The sequence below is a fragment of the Colius striatus genome, chromosome 5, assembly GCF_028858725.1.
Source record: "Colius striatus isolate bColStr4 chromosome 5, bColStr4.1.hap1, whole genome shotgun sequence".
NCBI classification, from domain to species: Eukaryota; Metazoa; Chordata; class Aves; order Coliiformes; family Coliidae; genus Colius; species Colius striatus.
In genome coordinates, this window is record NC_084763.1 from 28,192,383 (window position 1) to 28,203,096 (window position 10,714).

Genomic DNA, 10,714 nt, shown 5'->3' on the forward strand with positions numbered 1-10,714 from the left:
AGTACAGTTCACACTGCAGCAGATCCTGAAGTACGTGGTGCCCACACACAGGAAATGGAAGCACAGATAGCTGTCAGTCATCAGCTCAGTTTGATGCAAACTGCAGCAATTCAATTGATGCTACTGCTTGTGAGGGCCACTACCCATTTCACTGTTTATCATTTTAGAAGACAATCAGCTAAGCCAAAACCCATATCCACTTTTTTTTACCAAATAGTCAACTTTCAGAACGCCAAAATGAGGTACTTTTGACCTAAGTTTAAAAATCAGTGACAACAGATATCTAAATCCAATCTGGTGATCCTAATCTCTTTTCATCATCAATGGAGAAATGTAAACATTTCCAGGAAACAGCTTAACTAAAATATTCTGCTTTCCCATTTTAAGGTGAGATCTCCAGGGATTTCTTTGTGAACAGCTTGAGGCTTTAGGTACTTTTTAGATATCTGAGCTAGATCAAACTTCCCCCATCAGTTTCTACAATTAAAATTCATACCTGCAGATTGGCAACTGTAGGAAAATCTGTAGCTCAATGACACCTAAAAACATCTAGAGTTAAATGTTTAATTATGCACTCAAAATTAACAATAGGACAATTACTAATGGTATATTTTTCAGTTCTGTAGATAAATCAGTAGACCTACTTGTTTATCTTCTTAAATGATTCACAGAATTTCCATTGTTATCTGAGAAGTTTCAAAATCCAGCATATCACAATTACACTGAGAGAACAGGTTCAGCATCAGACCACAACCATCCACCCACATCCAACCCAGATTCCGAAGCCAAGTGTTACTGCAGCAGTTATGGTGTTCTAAATCAAATAGCTTTCATATCTTTTCAAATGGACATAAAGCATCACTACATTAGCCAGTCTGGCTTCCTTTGGCAGAAAAAGTATACACACACTTTGCAGTTGTTTGGGCTGTATCAGTATCAGCTCAGTTCAATGATATTTGACACTACTTACAGGAAAATCTATTTTCTTGTTTAGAGCATCATTGTTCACGCACTGGAAAGGCCAATATCAGCAATCTACTTCTGCAAATAACCTAATAAAGGTTCCATAGAATGTATACCTATAGGTGTATGTATACATTTATATATACAAGAGAGAATGTCACTAAAAGCTATGTTAGATTTCCATAGCTCACTTCATATGAGGATGTCAGGTATAAAGAATTTGAAAAGCTTTATTAACAAGACAGCTAAAAGACTTTTTTTTTTTTTTTCTGGAGCAAGAAAACACAATGAAAGGCTTGGCTGGTTTCTCCGAGGACTTCATGAAGACATGCCAGTTAACCTAAGGTTCTCGAATGGGAATTTTAAAAAGGATTCAACAACATATATTTACTTTCAGTGTTTCACCTCCTGTCCTTTCAAAAGAAACAGAAGCTCATCAATAACAAAAAGACACATAAACAGACACTGCATCTATCATTCAACAAGGAAAATAAAAGTCATAATTACTTCTAATTTGAAGAATTGAACTGATGCTAGATCCCAAAACATAGATCTGTTCAGTCATGGATACAGCAAAATCCAAAGCCAATGAACTGACTGTTAAAGCCCATGCAGACCAACACATTTGCATCCCATCTCAAACGCTGCTTTGCCCAGCTTGATATGCTTTGCAGAGCTGAAGAACTAGACAACCTGTCATATGTTCTTTGCTAATGGAAAATAAAATGTAAAGGTAGCAGAAGTGCCAACATAATTTTTTTTTTAAATCTAAAATAAAAGAAACACGACTCTCAAACAGCAGCTTTGCAACAGTTGGTATTTTTCCTCCATTTTAAAACACTAATTAAGGTAGCTATTCAGTAATCTAATAATCCAGTTATTAACAGGAACTGAGTAATTTATGGTGGGATTACCAAAAAAAAAAAAAGTGATCTTGGCCTACACTAGGAAGACAGTGCCTTTTTCCTCATCACTGACAACTTGCTCATAAGGAGGAAGCTTATGAAGCTCCCTCAGCTTCATAAGATTTTTTTTTTGTTGTCTCCTTCTGCAGTGATGACACCTACCAGGTCAGACTGAAAAGGTCAACAATGTTTAAACTGACAAGACAAAAACGGGGAAAGAATTAGGCCTTTTTATACCCAGGAAACAATTGAGGGAGGGCAATAAGCTACTAAGCTAATGCTAGTATCAAATAGGCTACCTATGAAATGCTTTAGCTTGACACATTTGGCTTCAGGGAGCTGTGGACCAAATGAAAGTTCAAGAAGCACACAACATCACAGGAGAGACCTGAGAGTCTGATGCCTTGATGATTTAGCAGTGTATGTCACTAAACATCCAGTCCGCTGTCATAATGAAGGATCTTGGAGGCACAACAGCACTGCAGGTAAACTGACATACTGATGGCAACACGCTTTGGGAAGAGGGCACCTTTCTGCATATGCCAATAAACATTTTAAAAGGAATAAAACAACTGAAAATAAGCTCTTCTGTTGGCTCCTTTGGAAAAGCAAATTATGAGTATGCTTTCCTTTCTCTAATTCAAGTCTTCTAATAAAGTTCCAGAAAACAAGATAGCCAAACTCAAAACCTGGCAAAAGACATCATCCAAGCATATAAGCCCAGGAGAAGCAGGTGTTTCCCTGTGCTGGGAAGGGAGCTGAGACTGATGCACAGGATGACAAATTTCAAGAGCAAAGACAAGGATTCAGGTAGACCTCGGAATGTGCTGCCTGGGGTCTCTTTTTGCCTCAAAATGTAAGAAAAAAAACCTATCTCAGACAGAATATGGGATTCAACAACACACCTGGCTTTCATAGAACTGGCTAGTGGTTGGGGAATCCTCAAGTATCGGTCACAGGAAACCATGTGTTAAGATAATATAGTCAAAGCAGATCTAAGACAGGAAAGATTAAACAGTATAGGCTTCAGAAGCAACCTCAGAGAGGCGCACAGACAAGGGACAAAGTGAGCAACAAGATTTTAACCAAGCTCATATCAATATTCGTGCATATAGAGACAGCTGTGGATTGAAAAGAAACTCATCATCACCCCTTCTTTCTAATGGGTTGAACTCTCCTTGAATAATTAAAAACAAATAACATATTTCATTTTCCTAATTTTCTATCATCTGAGGCATGAAACTGTAGTGAAAAATCAATTACAAGCTCTTCATCTGCTAATGCTCAGAAACATGTTCCTAAGATTTCACTTCTGTGCCTTATCAGAAGAAAACTAACATGTAACTTGAATCCACTGAATGAAATTTCCTTCCTAAAAACACTTCTAGAGAAGTAGAGGATTTTATTTATAGAAACAAAACCTAAAATGAAAAGATCACTTAAGCTTGCAAATTACAAACTGCTGTACTGCTTAGACGTTTTTCTGCATGAAAACACATGACAGAATGGCTACTACAATGAAGTACAGTCCCTAAGCCTTCTCTTTTTTTTTTTTTTTGCCCGCAGTAGCTGAAGGAGCTGCAGAAGGGTATAACTTATTGGGATCCAAGGCATCACAGAAGATGCTTCTTGCTTGTCTACCTGACCAATCTCTCTGTCCGAGACTGGGTTTAGCATTTTCCTTGCCTAACCTGTCTATTGTCAATTCTAATTCTCACCAGAGGTAATCCATCCTTCTCACAAGCTGACTCGAAGTGAACTTGAAGTGAAGTCTCTTAGATGCATAGCAACTAACAGTTCTTATGGACAAAGTCCTTATTATGGTAGGAATGACTAATTTACTTCCTGGAAATATTTTCCCGACTTGGCTTTAAAAACCAAAATACATAATAAAAGATTGTTTTATATGGCACATGTGAGGATTTTTTTTTCCATATTAAGACATACTTAGTGATAAAGGCATATCTAAAGATGGAGTGGGAATAAGACTGAACAGGAAAAATCCCTCTTAGCACATGTATCAGCCATTACCCAAGGTTTCAGCTTCCGTACTGACCCATGAGCAGTTGACCTCTTAACTACTTTCCCTTTGCCTAAAAGTAAACGCTAAGCACTTCCTAGTCTTGCAATCTGATCTACATGAGCTATCACTTGCTCATATTCGACACCATTGCAAAACTGTGATCCAAGTCAGAAGGTTTACCAGCAATATATTATAGCTATACGATTTCCCTTCATTGTGCTTGCACTATACAACCACAGTATACAGAAGACCAAAGCTGTTAATCCTGAAACTCAAGTGTTTCTTTCTGCTCCAAGCTTTACAGTACCAAAGAATCTTGAGAAAAACTACAGTGTTATAAATATGGCCACCACAACATTGTAACAATAACAACCCTTTAGTCACTGGACTCTGTTTTGGTATAGCTTTTACTGTGATTTTTGCAGTCTCTTAACAGACCTACAGAGAGATTTAAAAAGTCTGGTAAAGCAAGCTCAAAAGGGTTTTAAGGCATGGTAGAGTATTATCGCACTCGACAGACCTCTCTAGGGAGAAGCAACAGATTTTTTTCAGTACTTCTGAGTGACTGAATATTTTAGTAACCTTTGACCAGATAATTACTATTTTAATTTAACAAGTAAGTACCACTGAAGAGAGGATTCATTTAATCAACAGATCACATAGAAAAAGAAACAGCATCAGAAATCAAATACAGCTTAATGGGCAACCACAGCAGTTCATGGGTGAAATTTATTGCCACAAGATATCAGAATGGAATTACTCTACCTGTAGACCCAGGTAGCGAGACAGATATAAGTGACAATCTATTGCCTTATGTGCATCACAAATGTAAGAATTATTGAATTGAAACAGGAGGAATAAGGACAGAAAATAAGCCGAGTAAGAGACAACTCTTAAAGCAACCTGAACTTAACAGCACATATCCATTCAATACATAATCTTATTCTTCTGTCCTAAACAATCACCTTAAGCCTGCAAACAGGTACATATATCTGCAGATAACTAAGCAGAGTTTAAATAAACTTGTTTTGTGTTAAAAAGTTACTCTCAAATTACATCAACTAGATATGCTTAACCCAATCATCTCCACCATTCTTCCCCAGGTGAAAGGCTTAATTTGTCACTGACTGATGATGACATTCCCAGGGTCTTTATTTTTCCCAGTATCCCAGGATTCCCCAGAAGTGGTGCAGTGTCTATACATGCTGTAGTTTTTTCAATGTCCTTCTACACGGAGATATATCTCCCTTGCAGTTTTACATCATTTTATTTACATCATTGAAGTATTGAATTTATTTTAGCAACACTTCTCTAAATTTATTTTAGCAACACTTCTCTGACATTGCATGTCAACTCTTACCAAAGCTGTCCTAATGCATGATTGGGTTATTGCCACCACTTCCAAAGCTAAAGCAGGAAAGAACTTAGTTTTGCAAAGGTGCTCCACCCGCCCCCTGAAACATACTGGTCTGCAGTCGCTAAACATCTCTCAGTCCTTTATCAGCAAATAGTTGCTTGTATGTCATTTCTCCTATTAAGCTTACAAATAAAATTCAGCTACTTCTCTATGTGGAATTCACATGGATGAAACAAGTTGTTTGAAGTCCAGATTTCTCTTAATCAAAACCTATCATGACTGAGTCTCATATGATGAAAGCCAAAAAGATTTATTGTCTGAGCAAGATGTTTGTACTAGGATGATCTAGAAGAAATAATTAAGAGCATATGAAATCAACCTGAAAGAGAGCTTTTTTCCCCCCCAAACTACAGATCCAATGTTGAGTATATAAACAGAGCAAGGGGTACACATATCTGTTTTTGTTAGGAAAACAATGCTGATTTTTTTAGAAATAGGCTTTTAACCAGGTAACTGAAATGCACATTTATCTCAGGCACTCATATTGCCCTCATCATCACAATACTTGAGCACCTCAGAATTCCTTCTTTGCACTGTTAATCTTCTCACAAATGGCTAAGGTTATGTGACCTACCTTTGCATGATTGGCATTTAAAGGTATATACAAAAATAAAAGCATTTACTAAAAATGCACTTAGCAGCTTATAAAAATAAACTTCAGAGTAGTTTTCTCTAAAGAAACCTCTATAGATGGCTGCTACGCTGGTTATACTCTTGGTGCAAAACCATCAAGGCACATTTAAGAGCAAACCACCAACATTCACGCTAAATTGGAATACTAAACCCTGTCAGCACCATACAGTTATGTGAACCTTCAAGTCCAAAGCTGGTACTTTCACACTGTTCTATATTTCCCGCTGCAGAACGCTGCTTATCTCATCCCTGTTCACTTAGTGGTCTGGACCAGACAGTATTTTGGAGGATATTTTGCTGTCCTTCGATTCCATATGCTTGGGAATCTTTCAAGACAAGATGAAGTGAGCACAGGTCACATTTTCCCAGGCTTTGGATACAGCTAGAGATAAGCGTTGCGATTTGCTCATAGATTTCCAAGTGTAGAGAAAACCTAACTTTGTGCAAGATCCCACAGGGAACTGGTAGAAGACAGACGTCTCTACTCTTGTATCAGATGAGCACCTTGACTACAGGAATACCTTGTCATTCAAAGGTATACCTGTTGTGTTCAAAGATGTATTGTGCTCATCAGTCCCTGGCTGCTTTGAGTTATTCTTTGACCTTCTTTTGACAATCTAACTTCTGCTACAAAACAAGACTTAGCAATTTTGACAGATCATATAATACATCCTGTGATCCAAACCCATATGAAGTCTAAAAAAAACCCGTCACTTACAATAAAATAAAAATACTTCAGGAAGCCAGAGCTATACAATGCCAACCAACTGGAGGAGAAAAAGTAACCTATCCACGGACCAACATTGGTGAGCTCTGAGAGTTAAAAACAGAGACTCTTTCTAGCAATAAAAAGCCCTTGAACCTCCTTGCGTTAATCTGAATAATCAATAATCCTATTAGATACTCATCATTTCGGTCAGGATATAACTATAAGGTTTGGACACAGCAGTACCAAAATCCAGCAGATGTCTATCTGAAGGTCTATCTTCACACCTCCATGTGAAGATTTCCCATAGCCCAGGTCATGCAGAAGACAGAATCATTTCACAAAAACACACTTGAAAACCATATCAAATGGCTTTTATATAGGAATGCCTAAACAAATCTAAGACTTGAGCTTGGCAAAAAGACAGTGGCAGAGGATAACACAGGTCTGTCAAGGCATGACTCCATGTCAGGAGTGAATAGGGAACAATTTGTCATTGTTTCCCAAAAGAGGAATTGGAGGTTGGGGGTGGTCAATCAAATGAAACCATGAAGTAGCAGGTTCAAAAATAAAGAGGTCCTTTTACAAGCAGCTGTGAAAGTTATAACTGTATGATGCTGTAGACACAAATTTTACCTAAACTCAAAACACTCATGTCAGGCTTTCAAATACAAAGGTAAACACCATCTTTTGTTAGGGAAGTCCTTAGCTGTGAACCAATGAGATAGGAGCCAGGACAATAAGTCACAGGAATGTCAGGGCTTGTTTGACATTTTACTTTATCTTTCCTAGATAAAATGTAGTGGGTCCCATTATGTTTCTGATCATGCCAATCCCAGGCACAGAAAGAAGATATAGGCTGACTCATACTATCACTAGCAGAGCAGGAGACTATATGGCCATAATTCAAGCTAGTCTCCAAGATGCAAGCGAAGGCTTCAAGCTGTTTTCTCTCAATGGCTGTAGCCTTCACTTGTGTTTCCCCTCTTCCATGTCCAAAAACTGAAGGTTTCATGGTGCACTCTTGAAGACATAAGGCAATCTCTTCTCCCCTAGCTTGACCCAAGAACAGTTCACTGTTTTGTACTTTCACCAAAAGTGAGTACTACTCAATTAAGTAAATCCTTGTTATTTTCGCTCATGAAACTTGCTCTCAACAACTGCACAAAACATCAGGTGTTTCAGACCACCTGTACATTTACTACAACTGCCATTATAAATTCCCAGGAGCAAATTGCACACACCAAAACCATCAAACTGCAGGAAAAAAAAAATGTCACCATTGGTACCTGCTTCACAAATCAAAAGTACCAGATGTATCATGGATGAAGAAATGGCGGGGGGCTATATATATATATATACACACACACACACACACATATATATATATATACACACACACACACATATATATATATATATAATACTGACAATTTGAAGTCTAAACAATATATTTAGTTGTAGTGAGGTTAACATTTCCTTCTCCCTCAGTAATACTAAAAACTTAAATTATTCATTACCATACGGTAATACTCACAATTTACATACACAGCAAACAAATACAGTCGAATTAAAAAAACACCAAAACAAAAATGCATTAAGGGGCAAGACACAAAGGTACAGAATCTATATTTTCATGTTCCATTTCCTCACTCTGACACAGACTTCCTATGCTGCCTTGCAAAATTCACTTGCTGGCACCATGTTTCAAATTCCATACATAAAATGGAGGCAATACTGTGTCGTTACCTCATCATGGTCTCACAAGGATAAAGCAAAGATTGTGAAACGTCTGCATAGTAAGGGATTGAAGGTCATACAGAAGCCTTTTATATATAAGAGTAAGAAACATTTTTAACTACTGTTAAAGTATTTTATTACCCTTGCAGATGGAGCACTCCTGCAGTCTTAGTCACCAAGTGGGCTCCAGTGAGGTTGCCAAGGAAAAATTCACTGTGCACTAGGGTGCAATGACAGTACTGACATTCTCACACACACAAAAAAAAGGAACATAATATGCATACTTTCATATATTGAATGCCTGACCGGTGATTTTTGGAATATGGAAGGAAGAATGTAAACTCTTGTTATTTAACAGTGTCATAGAGATTATCACAGTACTAAATATCACAACATTTGTCATAGCAGGTAAAATTCCTACCCTGCAGTGAACCAACAAAAGACCACTTACAAGCTAATTTCATCCTTCATGGTTGAGCCAGTGACAACCTCCTGTTAACACTACACAAGGATGTCTTTCTGCATAATAATGAAAAAAGGATTTTTGTCTTTAAAGCACCTCCTTCAAGGCATTTTCTGTTTCCCCGCAAAAAAAAAAAAGTCAAACAGTCTCTTATAGTCTAAAGTGTAAAGAAATATCTCTTATTTACACTTGTTGATTCAAGTAGAACTAGATGGTGGTATATCCCCGTTTTTCTATTATTTTTAAAATCAGAAAAACATACTGTTTTTTTCTGTTTTATTCAAATAAAACGATCACATTTTGGTTTTGTATGCAAATAGTTACAAAGATATATTAGATCCAGAAATCGTGCTCTTCTATGAACCAGAAAGCAAATAATGGGACTTCGCCCTTCCTTGAAAGTCAGGCATGCCATTCACAAATGTGAAAACAGAGAATAAGATTAATATTTGAGAGATACACTCCAATATGTAGGCAGCTATGAGAAGACCTTCAAATAGTAACTAAAGGAAAAAAACCCAAACAAATCAACACCTTGGTGATAAAACTATGTCTTCAAAAATTAGTTCCACGAAAAATTAGGTATCCTACAAGAAAGAATACAAAAAAATATACATTGAAGAGAAAGATAAAGAAGGGTAAAAAAGTCAGCACCAAGTACCAGGGTTCTGCTCTTCTCTCTCATACAAATACAAGCAAAAACGAAGGACGTTAAGCCTCAGTCTCTGCCCCTCGCTGAGGATCTGCAGTATCCTCCCTGTACCTACCCAGATTCAACTGGAGGAGTGGAAAGTTGGACTCGTAACAAAGATCATTTTTCCACTGACTGTTTAATTTTAGAAAGGCGCTAACAAAAGGCACTGCTCTAAATACCCCAAACGCGTTACTTCCCAATTCATCAAAGCCTACTTCGAGACACGATGCCGTGACAATCAGGGCTTCATTCGGCCGCTTAAGCCGAATGAACAGCTTTTTCCTGCCTAGAAAAAAAAAACACCTCAAGAACCAGTACCATCAAAAGGCACAAAAGCGGCCCCTGCGGAAGGAAGACGGAAGGAAGGAAGGGCCGCCGGTCACCCGGGCGGGCCGGCAGGCCACGGTGCCAGCCCAACCGCCGCCCGTCCCGAGGGCCTCGGGGCTCCCAGTGGGCTCCCTCGCGCCCGCAGCAAGCGCCCAAGCGACCCTCGCGCCCGCCCAACGGGCACGCAAGCCCTGTTCCTCCGCGGACACCTGGTCAAAGTGGCCTCAGCACCCTGCCGCCCCCGCCACGGCAGCCACGCACAGGCCCCGCGCCTCGCCGGCCCGCCTGCCCGGCGGTGCCCCGCCGCACCCCGCGGACGCCTCCCGTCCGGGTAGCGCCGCCGCGGGGATGAGGCGCCGGTCCTGCCCGCGGCGGCCGCGCTCTCTGCGTGAGGGGCGGCTCGGCCCTGAGGGCGCCCGCCTGCCGCACCTGTCGGGTGGTTGCGCGGTCCGCGGAGAGGAGGGCAGGCGCGGTGGCGGCAGCTGCAGACAATGGAGGAGTGAAGGACAGACACATTGACACACGGGTGCCTCTGCGGCCGCCCCCTCCGCCCGGCCACACCATTCCTGGCACCTTCCGGGGGGGAACGAAGGAGAAGACGCAGGGAAACCGGGAATGGAGCAGCAAAATAATACAAAACCCCATTTCTTAACTTTATATCTAAGGAAGAGAGAAACAGCCGCCTTCTCTCTGGTAGAACCTAGCTAGGAATCCTGTGGAGAGGGAAAACCGACATCAAATCCTCCCTACGTTTAGGCAGGAATGGTTTACCCCACGGCCGGACCTTGGCAGGGCGGAGCTATGGGCGGAAGTCGCCATGAGGTGCAGCGTAGGGGGGGTGGG

The 10,714-nt window shown here is 40.0% G+C and overlaps 1 protein-coding gene across 1 annotated transcript in view; it reads right to left on the reverse strand.

Moving 5' to 3' along the window:
• Positions 1–10,413, reverse strand: part of BZW2 (basic leucine zipper and W2 domains 2) — a 59,039-nt gene extending 48,626 nt beyond the window's left edge. Inside the window, exon 1 of the mRNA XM_061996962.1 lies at positions 10,301–10,413. The gene's annotated coding sequence lies outside the window, so the exon portion shown is untranslated. The remainder of the gene's footprint in view (positions 1–10,300) is intronic.
• Between the last annotated feature and the right edge of the window lie 301 nt (positions 10,414–10,714).